This window comes from Oryctolagus cuniculus, chromosome 1 (assembly GCF_051225735.1).
Source record: "Oryctolagus cuniculus isolate XC-2025 breed Fujian yellow rabbit chromosome 1, ASM5122573v1, whole genome shotgun sequence".
Classification (NCBI taxonomy): domain Eukaryota; kingdom Metazoa; phylum Chordata; class Mammalia; order Lagomorpha; family Leporidae; genus Oryctolagus; species Oryctolagus cuniculus.
The window spans coordinates 133,332,945-133,349,421 of NC_142867.1; the positions used below are offsets into that span (position 1 = coordinate 133,332,945).

The 16,477-nt window shown below is 38.6% G+C and overlaps 1 long non-coding RNA gene across 5 annotated transcripts in view; it reads left to right on the plus strand.

The window, feature by feature from the left end:
• Positions 1–16,477, plus strand: part of LOC149128641 (uncharacterized) — a 140,883-nt gene that overhangs the window by 91,349 nt on the left and 33,057 nt on the right. For 4 of the 5 annotated variants that reach the window (XR_016222454.1, XR_016222453.1, XR_016222455.1 and 1 more), the window contains one exon: positions 2,158–2,369. The exons of the other annotated variant lie outside the window; for it this stretch is intronic. This is a non-coding gene — a long non-coding RNA (uncharacterized LOC149128641). Of the gene's footprint in view, positions 1–2,157; positions 2,370–16,477 lie in introns of those variants that run through there. 5 annotated transcript variants of the gene reach the window in all.

Here is a 16,477-nt window from a genome sequence, read left to right on the forward strand (position 1 = left end):
TCAAAAACCACTGCAGAAATATTCTATAAGAATGTACTCATGCATATTGTTCTTACAATAGATTCACCCGTGTCATAGGAGAGCAACTCCTTGCTCAACATTCAAAATTTTCACATTCTTCTAAATATTCCTTTTAACATAGTGACCACAGTTGGACACAAGAGAGTTTAAAATTAAAAGAAATAATTTGGGTATGCTGACTTTCCTAGTCTTCTTGTTTTCCTGGGACAGAGTATCTTTTTTGAATGTAGGCTGACAAGGATACAACCCCCTCCACAAAGTAAAATTCCTTATCATTAGAGCACTGCTCCTGACCCCTGCTCACTTGTTCCTCTATGTGGGATTTATGAATGACTTTCATGAATGGAGATATTGGAAAGAGGCAATGAGCTACCACCCCCCTTTTCTTTATTTAGCACTTTTCTAGGATGCCTATGAGAGAACATGAGTTTTGTCTGCCCTGTTTTATACTGTAAATTTAGCAAAAAACCTGTACTCTGTGATTAGGTAAGTATGCAATGTAATGTACTAGGGCAATGGAAGGGAATCTTTGTTGCTAAGCACCAAGACCAACAACTCTATGGGCTAGAAAGCTTACATTTTGACTTCTTTCCATGTCCAGCTTGAATCATTCAGAATTCAGAGAAAGTAGGAATGTAAGTTATGAACACACTTCACTGCCACAAATGTTATGATACTCATCAGTTTGCAATCAGGAATGATTTTAAATTTAACCAAAAATACCACAGTAAACTCTGGCAGATTCATCAACTCCTACACTTATATATTTTTTTTAACTTTTATTTAATGAATATAAATTTCCAAAGTACGGCTTATGGATTACAATGGCTTCCCCCCCATAATGTCCCTCCCACCCGCAACCCTCCCCTTTCCCATTCCCTCTCCCCTTCCATTCACATGAGGATTCATTTTCAATTCTCTTTATATACAGAAGATCAGTTTAGCATACATTAAGTAAAGATTTCAACAGTTTGCTCCCACACAGAAACATAAAGTGAAATATAATAGATGATTTTTTAAATGATGATGAAATCAGATCAGACCTATTGTCATGTTTAATCCCAGCGAGAGTCAAGTTGGGAATTGATAATTTCTTCTCTTTTTTTAACAGAAGATCAGTTTAGTATACATTAAGTAAAGATTTCAACAGTTTGCACCCCCATAGAAACACAAAGTGAAATATACTGTTTGAGTACTCGTTATAGCATTAAGCCTCAATGTACAGCACACTAAGGACAGAGATCCTACATGAGGAGTAAGTGCACAGTGACTCCTGTTGTTGACTTTACCAATTGACACTCCTGTCTATGGCATCAGTAATCTGCCTATGCTCCAGTCATGAGTTTCCAAGGCTATGGAAGCCCCTTGAGTTCTCCGACTCTTATCTTGTTTAGACAAGGTCATAGTCAAAGTGGAGGTTCTCTCTTCCGTTCAGAGAAAGGTACCTCCTTCTTTGAAGACCTGTTCTTTCCACTGGGATCTCACTCACAGAGATCTTTCATTTAGGTGTGTTTTTTTTTTTTTCCAGAGTGTCTTGGTTTTCCATGCCTGAAATACTCTCATGGGCTTTTCAGCCAGATCCGAATGCCTTTAGGGCTGATTCTGAGGCCAGAGTGCTGTTTAGGACATCTGCCATTCTATGCGTCTGCTGAGTATCTCATTTCCCATGTTGGATCACTCTCCCCTTTATTTATTCTATCGGTTAGTGTTAGCAGGTACTAGACTTGTTTATGTGCTCCCTTTGACTCTTAGTCCTTTCATTATGATCAATTGTGAACTGAAATTGAGCACTTGGAATAGTGAGATGGCATTGGTACATGACACTTTGATGGGATTGAATTGGAATCCCCTGGTATGTTTCTAACTCTACCATTTGGGGCAAGTCAGCTTGAGCATGTCCCAATTTATACATCTCTTCCCTCTCTTCTCCCTACTCTTATGTTTAACAGGGATCACATTTCAGTTAATTTTCAACACTTAAGAATAACTGTGTGATAATTACAGAATTAAACCAGTCATATTAAGTAGAACAGACAAAAAAATACTAAGAGGGATAATGTATTAAGTTGTTCATTAACAGTCAGGGCTATGCTGATCAAGTCGCCATTTCTCATAGTGTCCATTTCACTTCAACAGGTTTCCTTTTTGGTGTTCAGTCAGTTGTCACCGATCAGGGAGAACATATGGTATTTGTCCCTTTGGGACTGGCTTACTTCACTCAGCATGATGTGTTCCAGATTCCTCCATTTTGTTGCAAATGACTGGATTTCGTTGTTTCTTACTGCGGTATAGTATTCTAAAGAGTACATATCCCATAATTTCTTTATCCAGTCTACCATTGATGGGCATTTAGGTTGGTTCCAGGTCTTGGCTATTGTGAATTGTGCTGCAATAAACATTAGGGTGCAGACCACTTTTTTGTTTGTCAATTTAAACTCCTTTGGGTAAATTCCAAGGAGTGGGATGGCTGGGTTGAATGGTAGGGTTATATTCAGGTTTCTGAGGAATCTCCAGACTGACTTCCATAGTGGCTTGACCAGTTTGCATTCCCACCAACAGTGGGTTAGCACCTACACTTATAATTAACATCCACATTTATAATTGTATCTTTCTATGAATGATCTGACAGGAATTATTATCTGGGATGGATTATTAACAATACCTTTTACAATTTTTATAATGTACCAAAAAAGTGAACTTTGAATCCTTTGGGAATTGGATAAGCTAAATATATTTGTATATGATGAGTCCAGGCTGAGAACTTGTAACCACAATACCAACCATAATACCTACTAAAAAATTAAATACCTTGGAATAAATGTAACTAAGAATTTGAAAGATTTTAACAATGAAAATTACAAAACATTAAAGGAAAAAATAGAAGAACACACAAAAAATGGAAAAATATTTCATGTTTGTGAACTGGAAAAATTAATATCATCAAAATTTTTATACTACCCAAGGTGATTTATAGATTCAATGAGATCCCAATCAAAACTCCAAGAACATTCTTCTCAGATCTAGAAAAAAGAATGCTAAAATTTGTGTAGAAACACAAGAGACCCCCAAATAACTAAAGCAATGTTAAACAAGAAAAAATTGGAAGTATCAGAAGACCAGATTTCAAGACATACTACAGGGCAGTTACAAACAAAATAGCCTGGGACTGGAAGAAAAAAAGACATGTATACCAATGAAACAAAATATAAACCAAAAAAATTAATCCATGCAGCTACAACCAACTAATCTTTGACAAACCAGCTAAAATCAATCTCTGGAGAAAGGGCAGTCTCTTCAACAAATAGTGTTGGGAAAATTGGATCTCAACATGCAGACATATGAAACAAAACCTGTACTTACACCCATACAAAAATCAACTCACAACTGCTCATGAATCTAAATCTATGACCTGATATCAACATATTACTAGAGGAAAACATTGGGAAAACTCTGCAAGATATTGGCATAGGAAAGACTTCTTGGAAAAGACCCCAGAAGCACAGGCAATGAAAGCAGAAAGAGACAAAAGGGATTACATCAGGCTTAGAAGATTTGTGCTGCAAAGGAAACACTAAGCAAAGTGAAGAGTGGTAGAAAATATTTGCAAACTATATAACTGATAAAAGGTTAATATCTTGAAGTAACACCTTACCAGTAGGGACTCCAGTTTGGAGCACTTGAGACTCCATTCTGGAAAGGTGCCCCCCCACACACCATGAGATTCTGCTCTGAAACTATGATCTGAAACAGTTGAATAATAGCAGTCCACTACATCACACTTGGCAGAGCACAGAAACCCCCTAGCATGATCGATCAAGCTTGGAAGCAGATAGACTACACATAGATTAATGATAAAAATGTAATTTGTCTATGTTCTACATATGATTAAAATCAATACCTGGATTAATGTCAAGATTATAATTGAAATTGTTAAGATTGTAACTGGTATTGTCAATATTATAATTGATACTAGTTTACTGATACTAGATTATTGATACTAGCTTATAATTGATACCAGTTTCACATAGGTTTTAAGTCAGTAACCAGTAACCAGATCTTGGATTGAGATAGCCACAACACACCAGATATTTCTGCATTCCTCCAGGCATATCCGGACAAAGTGGTGTGGAATTTGGGTGAAATTTAACCAAAAAATCACCATCACAGTTGTTTTGGAGAAAAGCACAATCTTTCTCTTAGGCAAGTGGAACCACTGATATGTTTACAAACACAAATATCATGTTTCCTCAGGTTTCTGAAGCTTTCTGCGAGGAGAACTTGAATGTGTGGAGGATTTGACTCCATGTGGAATCAATTAGTGTTTGCAGGCAGAAAACAAAAAGTTATATGGTAAAATTCACTCAAAACCTAATGTCCCTATATAATGTCCAGAACACACATACAAACGCAACGGTTGTAGCAAGACCTAGGATTGACATAGCCGCAACTCAACAGATACTCCAGGCATATCCAGAAAAACTGTTGCGGAATTCAGGTGAAATTTAACCCAAAAATTATCATCAAAGTGGTTTTGGGAAAAGCACAATTTTTCTCTTTGGCATGTGGATCCAATGTCATGTGTACAAACAAAATATCATGCTTACTCAGGTTTCTGAAGCTTTCTGCTAGGAAAACTCGAATGCACGGAGGATTTGAATCCATGTAGAACCAATTAGCCTTTCCTAGCAGAAAACCAAAGGTTACATGCTAATATTCTCTCAAAACCATAAAGTCCGTAGATAATGTCCAGAAAACACAATATCCACAACAGACCAGATATTTCTGCATTCATCCATGCATATCCGGACAAGGTGTGGAATTTGGGTGAAATTTAAGCAAAAAATCACCATCAACATGGTTTTGGCGGAAATTACAAGTTTTTCTATTTTGTAAGTGGATGCAATGCAATGTTTAAAAAGACATATACCATGTTTTCTCGGATCTCTGAAGTTTTCTGCCTAGAAAACTCAAATGTGTGGAGCATTTGACTCCATGTGGAACCAATTAGAGTTTGCCAACAGAAAACCAAAACTTACATGCTAAAATTCTGTCAAACCTGTAAAGTCGGAAGATATTGTCCAGAAAAAAAAAAAAGAATCACAGAGGCTGTAGCAAGATCTGGGATTGAGATAGCCACAACACACCAAATATTTCTGCTTTCATCCAGGCATAACCGGACAAGGTGGTGTAGAATTCAGGTGAAATTTAACGAAAAAATCACCGTCAAAGTGGTTTTGGAGAAAAGCACAATGTTTCTGTTTGGCAAATGGATCCAAGGTCATGTTTACAAACACAAATAGCATGTTTGCTCAGGTGTCTGGACCTTTCTGCCAGGAAAACTCGAATGTGGGGCGTATTTGACTCCATGTGGAACCAATTAGCATTTCCCAGCAGAAAACTAAAAGATTATAAAATTCACTCAAAACCGTAAAGTCCATAGATAATGTCCAGAAAACACAAACAAACACAGAGGCTGTAGCTAGATCTGGGATTGAGATAGACAAAACACAGCAGATATTTCTGCTTTCATCAAGGCATATCCAGACAAACTGGTGTCGAATTCGGGTGAAATTTATCCAAAAAATCACCATCAAAATTGTTTTGGAGAAAAGCACAATCTTTCTCTTCAGCAAGTAGATCCCATGTCATGTTTGCAAAAAGAAATATTATGTTTTCTCGTATTGCTGAAGCTTTCTGCCTGGGAAACCAGAATGTGTGGACGATTTGACTCCATGTGGAAACAGTTAGCTTTTGTGGGAAGAAAACAAAAAGTTACATGGTAAAATTCAATCAAAATCTAATGTCACTAGATAATGCCCAGAATACACAACGCAGAGGCTACAGCAAGATCTGAGATTGGCATAGCCACAACTCACCAGATATTTCTGCTTTCCTCCAGGCATATCCACACAAAATATGGAATTTGGGTGAAATTTAACCCAAAAATCATCATCAAAGTTGTTTTGGGAAAAGCACAAACTTTCTCTTTGGCTTGTGGATCCAATGTCATGTTTACAAACAAAATATCATGTTTGCTTTGATTTTTGAAACTTTCTGCCTAGAAAACTTGAATGTGTGGAGGATTTGAGTCCATGTGCAATGAATGTCATGTTTACACACAGAAATGTCATCATTGCTCAGGTTTCTGAAGCTTACGGACAGGAAAACTCGAATGTTTGGAGGATTTGACTCCATGTGGAACCAAATAGCATTTACGGTGGAAAAAAAATGTTACATTCTAAAGTGCATTTATAACCATAAAGTCCGTAGATAATCTCCAGAAAACACAAAAAAACACAGAGGCTGTAGCAAGATCTGGGATTGAGATAGCCACAAAACACCAGATATTTCTGCTTTCATCCAGGCATATCCTGACAAGGTGGAGTGGAATTCGAGTGAAATTTAACCAAAAAGTCACCATCAAAGTGGTTTTGGAGTAAAGCAAAATCTTTCTCTTTGGCAAGTGGATACATTGTCATGTTTTTACGAACACAAATATCATGTTTGCTTGGGTTTCTGAAGCTTTCTACCTAGAAAACGCGAATGTGTGGAGGATTTGACTCCATGCGCAACCAATTAGCGTTTGGTAGCAGAAAACAAAATGTTAGATTATAAAATTCATTCAAAACCTAAAATTTGTAGATAAAGTCCAGAAAACACAAACAAACACAAAGGCTGTAGGAAGATCAGGATTGAGATGGCCAAAACACACCAGATATTTCTGCTTTCATTCAGGCATATCTGTAGAATGTAGTGTGGAATTTGGGTGAAATTTTTCCAAAAAATCACTGTCAAAGTGGTTTTGGAGAAAAGCACAATCTTTCTCTTCAGCAAGTGGATCTAATGTCATGTTTACAAACAGAAATAGCATGTTTCCTCAGGTTACTTAAGCTTTCTGAAAGGAAAACTCGAAAGTGTGGAGGATTTGACTCCATGTGGTACCAAATAGCGTTAGCCAGCAGAAAACTAAAAGTTACATGCTAAGATGCATTCAAAACTGTAAAGTCTGTAGATAATGTCCAGAAAACACGAACAAACACAGAGGCTGTAACAAGATCTCAGATTGAGATACCCACAACACACCAGATATTTCTGCTTTCCTCCACACATATCCAGACAAAGTGCTGTGGAATTCGGGTAAAATTTAACCAAAAATCACCGTCAAAGTTGTTTTGGAGAAAAGCACAATCTTTCTGTTCGGCAAGTGGATCCAATGTCATGTTTGCAAACACAAATATCATGTTTGCTCAGGTTTCTGAAGCTTTCTGTCAAGAAAACTCGAATGTATATAGGAGTTGACTCCATGTGGAACTAACTAGCGTATGCCGGAAGAAAACAAAAAGTTACATGCTAAAATGCATTCAAATGCCTAAAGTCCATAGATAATTTCCAGCAAACACAGAGGCTGTAGCAAGATCTCAGATTGAGATACTCACAACACACAAGATATTTCAGCTTTCCTTCAGGCATATCCGGAAAAAGTGCTCTGGATTTCGGGTGTAATTTAACCAAAAATATCCATCAAAGAGGTTTTGGAGAAAAGCACAATCTTTCTCTTTGTCAAGTGGATCCAATGTCATGTTTATAAATGCAAATATCATGTTTGCTCGGGTTTCTGAAGCTTTCTGCCAGGAAAATCTAATGTGAGGAGGATTTGACTCCATGTGGAACCAATTAGCGTTTGCCAGTAGAAAACAAACAGTTACATGCTAAAATGCATTCAAAACCGTCAAGTCCATAGATAAAGCCCAGAAAACACAAACACACACAGAGGCTGTAGCAAGATCTGGGATTGAGATAGCCACAACACACCAGGTATTTCTGCTTTCATCCAGACATATCCAGAAAAGGTGGTGTGGAATTTGGGTGAAATTTAACCAAAAAAAATCAACGTCATCAAAGTGGTTTTGGAGAAAAGCACAATCTTTCTCTTCGGCAAGTGGATCCAATGTCATGGTTACAAACACAAATATCATGTTTGCTCGGGTTTCTGAAGCTTTCTGCCAGGAAAACTCGAATGTGGGACGATTTGACTCCATGTGGAACCAATTAGCATTTGCCGGCAGAAAACAAAAAGGTACATGCTAAAATACATTCAAAACTGTAAAGTCCATAGATAATTTCCAGCAAACACAGAGGCTATAGCAAGATCTCGGATTGAGATACTCACAACACACAAGATATTTCAGCTTTCCTTCAGGCATATCCGGACAAAGTGCTCTGGATTTCGGGTGCAATTTAACCAAAAATATCCATCAAAGAGGTTTTGGAGAAAAGCACAATCTTCCTCTTCGGCAAGTGGATCCAATGTCATTTTACAAACACAAATATCATGTTTGCTCGGGTTTCTGAAGCTTTCTGCCAGGAAAATCTAATGTGTGGAGGATTTGACTCCATGTGGAACCAATTAGCGTTTGCCAGTAGAAAACAAAAAGTTACATGCTAAAATGCATTCAAAACCATCAAGTCCATAGATAAAGCCCAGAAAACACAAACACACACAGAGGCTGTAGCAATATCTCGGATTGAGATAGCCACAACACACCAGGTATTTCTGCTTTCATCCAGACATATCCGGAAAAGGTGGTGTGGAATTTGGGTGAAATTTAACCAAAAAATCAACGTCATCAAAGTGGTTTTGGAGAAAAGCACAATCTTTCTCTTCGGCAAGTGGATCCAATGTCATGTTTACAAACACAAATATCATGTTTGCTCGGGTTTCTGAAGCTTTCTGGCAGGAAAACTCGAATGTGGGACGATTTGACTCCATGTGGAACCAATTAGCATTTCCCGGCAGAAAACAAAAAGTTACATGCTAAAATGCATTCAAATGCCTAAAGTCCATAGATAATGTCGAGAAAACACAAACAAACACACAGGCTGTATCAAGATCTCTGATTGGGATAGCCACAACACATCAGATATTACTGCTTTCACCAGGCATATCCAGACAATGTGGTGTGGAATTCGGGTGAAATTTAACCAAAAATCATCGTCAAAGTGGTTTTTGGAGAAAAGCACAATTTTTCTGTTCGGCAAGTGGATCTAATGTCATGTTTACAGATACAAATATCATGTCTGCTCGGGTTTCTGAAGCTTTCTGCCAGGAATACTCGAATGTATCTAGGAATTGATTCCATGTGGAACCAATTAGTGTTTGCCGGCAGAAAACAAAAAGTTACCTGCTAAAATGCATTCAAAACCGTCAAGTCCATAGATAATGTCCAGAAAACACAAACACAGAGGCTGTATCAAGATCCCGGATTGGGATACCCACAACACACCAGATATTTCTGCTTTCCTCCAGGCATATCCAGATAAAGTGGTGTCGAATTTGGGTGAAATTTAACCAAAAAAATCACCGTTGTGAAAGTGGTTTTGAGGAAAGCACAATCTTTCTCTTCGGCAAGTGGATCCAATGTCATGTTTACAAACACAAATATCATGTTTGCTCGGGTTTCTGAAGCTTTCTGCCAGGAAAATCTAATGTGCAGAAGATTTCACTCCATGTGGAACCAATTAGCGTTTGCAGGTAGAAAACAAAAAGTTACATGCTCAAATGCATTCAAAACTGTAAAGTCCGTAGATAAAGCCCAGAAAACACAAACACACACAGAGGCTGTAGCAAGATCTCAGATTGAGATACCCACAACACTCCAGATATTTCTGCTTTCCTCCACGCATATCCGAACAAAGTGGTGTGGAATTCGGGTAAAATTTAACCAAAAATCACCGTCAAAGTTGTTTTGGAGAAAAGCACAATCTTTCTGTTCGGCAAGTGGATCCAATGTCATGTTTACAAACACAAATATCATGTTTGCTCGGGTTTCTGAAGCTTTCCGTCAGGAAAACTCGAATGTATATAGGTGTTGACTCCATGTGGAACTAACTAGCGTATGCCGGTAGAAAACAAAAAGTTACATGCTAAAATGCATTCAAATGCCTAAAGTCCATAGATAATTTCCAGCAAACACAGAGGCTGTAGCAAGATCTCAGATTGAGATACTCACAACACACAAGATATTTCAGCTTTCCTTCAGGCATATCCGGACAAAGTGCTCTGGATTTCGGGTGTAATTTAACCAAAAATATCCATCAAAGAGGTTTTGGAGAAAAGCACAATCTTCCTCTTCGGCAAGTGGATCCAATGTCATGTTTATAAACGCAAATATCATGTTTGCTCGGGTTTCTGAAGCTTTCTGCCAGGAAAATCTAATGTGCGGAGGATTTGACTCCATGTGGAACCAATTAGCGTTTGCCAGTAGAAAACAAAAAGTTACATGCTAAAATGCATTCAAAGCCGTCAAGTCCATAGATAAAGCCCAGAAAACACAAACACACACAGAGGCTGTAGCAATATCTCGGATTGAGATAGCCACAACACACCAGGTATTTCTGATTTCCTCCAGACATATCCGGAAAAGGTGGTTTTGGAATTTGGGTGAAATTTAACCAAAAAAAATCAACGTCATCAAAGTGGTTTTGGAGAAAAGCACAATCTTTCTCTTCGGCAAGTGGATCCAATGTCATGTTTACAAACACAAATATCATGTTTGCTCGGGTTTCTGAAGCTTTCTGCCAGGAAAACTTCAATGTGTGGAGGAGTTGACTCCATGTGGAACCAATCAGCGTATACTGGTAGAAAACAAAAAGTTACATGCCAAAATGCATTCAAATGCCTAAAGTCCATAGATAATGTCCAAAAACACAAGCAAACACAGAAGCTGTAGAAAGATCTCGGATTGAGATAGCCACAAAACACCAGATATTTCTGCTTTCCTCCAGGAATATGCGGACAAAGTGGTGTGGAATTTGGAAAAATTTAACAAAAAAACACCATCAAAGTGGTTTTGGAGAAAAGCACAATCTTTCTCTTCAGCAAGTGGATTGAATGTCATGTCCATAAACACAAATATCATGTTTGCTTGAGTTTCTGAAGCTTTCTGCCAGGAAAACTCGAATCTGTGGAGGATTTGACTGCATGTGGAACCAATTATCATTTGCCGGAAGAAAACAAAAAGTTACATGCTAAAATGCACTCAAATGCCTAAAGTCCACAGAAAATGTCCAGAAAACACAAACAAACAAAAAGGCTGTAGCAAGATCTGCGATTGAGATAGCCACAACACACCAGATATTTCTGCTTTCCTCCAGGCATATCTGGAAAATGTGTTGTGGCTTTTGGGTGAAATGTAAGAGAAAAATCACCTTCAAAGTGGTTTTGGAGAAAAGCACAATTTCTCTTCGGCAAGTGGATTGAATGTCATGTTTATAAACACAAATATCATGTTTGCTCGGGTTTCTGAAGCTTTCTGCCAGGAAAACTCGAATGTGGGGAGGGTTTGACTCCATGTGGAACCAATTAGTGTTACACCAGAAATCAATCCAAACAGCTACAGCCAACTCATATTTGATCAAGGATCCAAAACCAATCCCTTGAGTACGGACAGTCTAGTCAATAAATGGTGCTGGGAAAATTGGATTTCATTGTGCAGAAGCATGAAGCAAGACCCCTACCTTACACCTTACACAAAAATCCACTCAACATGGATTAAAGACTTAAATCTACTACCTGACACCATCAAATTATTAGAGAGCATTGGAAAAACTGTGCAAGATATAGGTACCGGCAATGACTTCTTGGAAAACACCCCAGAAGCACAGGCAGTCAAAGCCAAAATCAACTATTGGGATTGCATCAAATTGAGAAGTTTCTGTACTGCAAAAGAAACAGTCAGGAAAGTGAAGAGGCAACCAACAGAATGGGAAAACATATTTGCAAACTATGCTACAGATAAAAGGTTAATAACCAGAATCTACAAAGAGATCAAGAAACTCCACAAAAAAAAAAAAGCAACCCACTTAAGAGATGGGCCAAGGACCTCAATAGACATTTTTCAAAAGAGGAAATCCAAATGGCCAACAGGCACATGAAAAAATGTTCAAGATCACTAGCAATCAGGGAAATGCAAACCAAAACCACAATGAGGTTTCACCTCACCCCGGTTAGAATGGCTCACATTCAGAAATCTACCAACAACAGATGCTGGAGAGGATGTGGTGAAAAAGGGACACTAACCCACTGTTGGTGGGAATGCAAATTGATTAAGCCACGATGGAAGTCAGTCTGGAGATTCCTCAGAAACCTGAATATAACCCTACCATTCAACCCAGCCATCCCACTCCTTGGAATTTACCCAAAGGAAATTAAATTGGCAAACAAACAAGCTGTCTGCACATTAATGTTTATTGCAGCTCAATTCACAAAAGCTAAGACCTGGAACCAACACAAATGCCCATCAATAGTAGACTGGATAAAGAAATTATGGGACATGCACTCTATAGAATACTATACAGCAGTCAAAAACAACAAAACCCATTCATTTGCAACCAGATGGAGGAGTCTGGAAAACATCATGCTGAGTGAATTAAGCCAGGCCCAAAGGGACAAATATCATATGTTCTCCCTGATCGGCGACTACTAGCTGAGCACCAAGGGGGAAACTTGTTGAAATGAAATGGACACTAGGAGAAACAGTGACTTGATCAGCTCTTGTCCTGACGGTTGATGTACAATGTAATACTTTATCCATTTTAGTATATTTTTGTTCTAATACCATTGGTTGAACTCTGTAATTAACACGCAATTATTCTTAGGTGTTTAAATTTTAACTGAAAAGTGATCCCTGTTAGGAATTTGGAAAATATTTTGCTGAGAGTAATAAGCCAATCCCAAAGGGACAAATGCCACTTGTTCTCCTTTATAGGTGACAACTAACTGAGCACCAAAAAGGAAACCTGTTAAAGTGAAATGAACACTAGGAGAAATGGTGACTTGATCAGCCCTCACCCTGACTGTTGATGAGCAACTTGATATGTTATCCCTCTTAGTATTTTTTTTGTTTGTTCTACTTAATACTTTTTGTTGAATACTGTAATCAATACACAATTTTTCTTAAGTGCTGAAACTTAACTGAACAATGATCGCTGTTAAATGTAAGAGTGGGAATAAGAGAGGGAAGAGATGTGCAATTCAGGACATGCTCAAGCTGACTTACCTCAAACGGTAGAGTTAGAAACATACCAGGGGATTCCAATTCAATCCCATAGAGGTGGCATGTACCAATGCCATCTCACTAGTCCCAGTGATCAATTTCTATTCACAATTGATTATAATGATAGGACTAAGAACCAAAGGGATCAGAGAAACAAGACTAGTGTCTGCAAATACTAGCTGATAGAATAAAAAAGGGAGAGAATGATCCCACATGGGAAGTGAGATACACAGCAGACCCATAGAATGGCAGATGTCCTAAACAGCACTCTGGCCTCAGAATCAGCACTTAAGGCATGCGGATCCGGCTGAAATGCCCATGAGAGTATTTCAGGCATGGAAAGCCAAGACACTCTGGGGGAAAAAAAACCTAAATGAAAGATCTCTGCGAGTGAGATCCCAGTGGAAAGAATGGGTCATCAAAGAAGGAGGTACCTTTCTCTGAAGGGAGGAGAGAACTTCCACTTTGACCATGGCCTTGTCTAAAAATGATCAGAGTCAGTGAACTCAGGGGGCTTCCATAGCCTTGGCAGCTCATGACAAGAGCCTAGGGTGATTACTGAGGCCATAAACAAGAGTGTCAATTTGTTAAGTCAACAACAGGAGTCACTGTGCACTTACTCCTCATGTAGGATCTTTGTCCTTAGTGTGCTATACATTGAGATTTAATGCTATAACTAGTACTCAAACAGTATTTTTCACTTTATGTTTCTGTGTGGGAGCAAACTGTTGAAATCTTTACTTAATGTGTGCTAAACAGATCTTCTGTATATAAAGAGAAATGAAAGTGAATCTTGATGTGAATGGAAAGGGAGAGGGAGTGGGAAAGGGGAGGGTTGCCGGTGAGAGGGACGTTATGGGGGGGGAAGCCATTGTAATCCATAAGCTGTACTTTGTAAATTTATATTCATTAAATAAAAGTTTTAAAGCAAAAAAAAAAAAAAAAGAAAAGAAAAAGTTACGTGCTAAAATGCATTCAAAACCGTAAAGTCTGTAGATAATGTCCAGAAAACAGAAACAAACACAGTGACTGTAGCAAGATCTCGGACTGAGATAGCCACAACACACGAGATATTTCTGCATTCCTCCAGGCATACCCCGACAATGTGGTGTGGAATTCAGGTGAAATTTAACCAAAAAATCACTGTCAAAATGGTTTTGGTTAAAAGCACAATTTTTTATCTTCGGCAAGTGAAGCAAAAATCATGTTTTTTATAAACACAAATATGTTTGCTTGGGTTTCTAAAGATTTATGCCAGGAAAACTCGAATGTGTGGAGGAATTGACTCCATGTGGAACCAATTAGCATTTTCCAGAAGAAAACAAAAAGGTACATGCTAAAATGCATTCAAAACCATAAAGTCTGTAGATAATGTCCAGAAACACACACAAACCCAGAGGCTGTAGCAAGATCTGGGATTGAGATAGCCACAACACACCAGATATTTCTGCTGTCCTCCAGGCATATCCGGACAAAGTGGTGTGGAATTTGGGTGAAATATAAAAGAAAAATCGACGTAAAAGTGGTTTTGGAGAAAAGCACAATCTTTCTCTTCGGCAAGTGGATCGAATGTCATGTTTATAAACACAAATATCATATTTGCTCGGGTTTCTGAAGCTTTCTGCCAGGAAAACTTCAATGTGTGGAGAATAAGTCTCCATGTGGAACCAATTAGCGTTTGCCGTCAGAAAACAAAAAGTTACATGCTAAAATGCATTCAAAACAGTAAAGGCCATAGATAATGTCCAGAAAACACAAACAAACAAAAAGGCTGTGGCAAGATCTGGGACTGAGATAGCCACAACACACCAGGTATTTCTGATTTCCTCCATGCATATCTGGGCAATGTGTTGTGGCATTCGGGTGAAATGTAAGAGAAAAATCACCTTCAAAGTGGTTTTGGAGAAAAGCACAATCTTTCTCTTCGGCAAGTGGATCGAATGTCATGTTTATAAACACAAATATCATGTTTGCTCGGGTCTCTGAAGCTTTCTGCCAGGAAAACTCGAATGTGTGGAGGATTTGACTCCATGTGGAACCAATTAGGGTTACACCAGAAACCAATCCAAACAGCTACAGCCAACTCATATTTGATCAAGGATCCAAAACCAATCCCACGCGTAAGGACAGTCAAGTCAATAAATGGTGCTGGGAAAATTGGATTTCCATGTGCAGAAACATGAAGCAAGACCCCTACCTTTCCCCTTACACAAAAATTCACTCAACATGGATTAAAGACTTAAATCTACGACCTAACACCACCAAATTGTTAGAGATTTTCCGGTGAATGCAATTAGTTTCCAAAGCCAGTAAAGCCCATTATCACAAAGGACTCCTGCATTTCTTTGGCCTTTTTCCCATTTTTCTTATTTATCATGGTTTGTAATGAATTTTCGGATGTGAGCTTTCACTTTGAGGCTGGAATATGGAGTTCAAGACACGGAAGGAATGGGCTTTTTCTATCAGGGCACAGCTGTTGGCTTGCTCCAATTCTGGCTTTCTGTCATTGTTTTGGGTGCTTCAGCCGACTTTTGGGTTCTTGAGGGGAATTTCCTAAATGGCTTCTGGGTCTGAGTTGGTTTTGCCTTCTTCCCTCCCACATTTTGTATTCTGACGCAATACAAACAAGAGTTTAGACAGAGGATCCATTAGGAAAGAAAAAACACAACCAATTGGCATGTCACGCTTAGAAATCTCCCGGCAGCACGACCAAGATAAGTTTTTGTGTTTTGGAAAAAGAAATGGAACCCTTTTGCAGAGGGGACCGATAATTAATACCCTCCAATCAAGTTTGGCGGAGATTTTCAGGTGAATTCAATTAGTTTCCAAAGCCAGTCAGCTTTGGAGGGGTGGATGAATCTGGAAAGAGCCGGTTTCCTTGTGACTAAATCAAGCCCAATATCACAAAGGAATCTTGCATTTCTTTGGCTTTTTTCCCATTTTTCTCATTTATCATGGTTTGTAATGAATTTTCTGATGTGAGCTTTGACTTTGAGGCTGGAATATGGAGTTCAAGATACGGAAGGAATGGGCTTTTTCAGTCAAGGCACAGCTGTTGGCTTGCTCCAATTCTGGATTTTGTCATTCTTTGGGTGCTTCAGCCGACTATTAGGTTCTTGAGCGGCAATTTCCTGAATGGTTTCTGGGTCTGAGTTGGTTTTGCCTTCTTCCCTCCCACATTTTGTATTCTGACGCAATACAAACAAGAATTTAGACAGAGGATCCATTAGGAAAGAAAAACCACAACCAATTGGCGTGTCATGCTTAGAAATCTCCAGACAACATGACGAAGATGAGCTTTTTTGTTTTGGAAAAAGAAATGGAACCCTTTTGCAGAGGGGACCGATAATTAATTCCCCTCCAATCAAGTTTGATGGAGATTTTCAGGTAAATTCAATTAG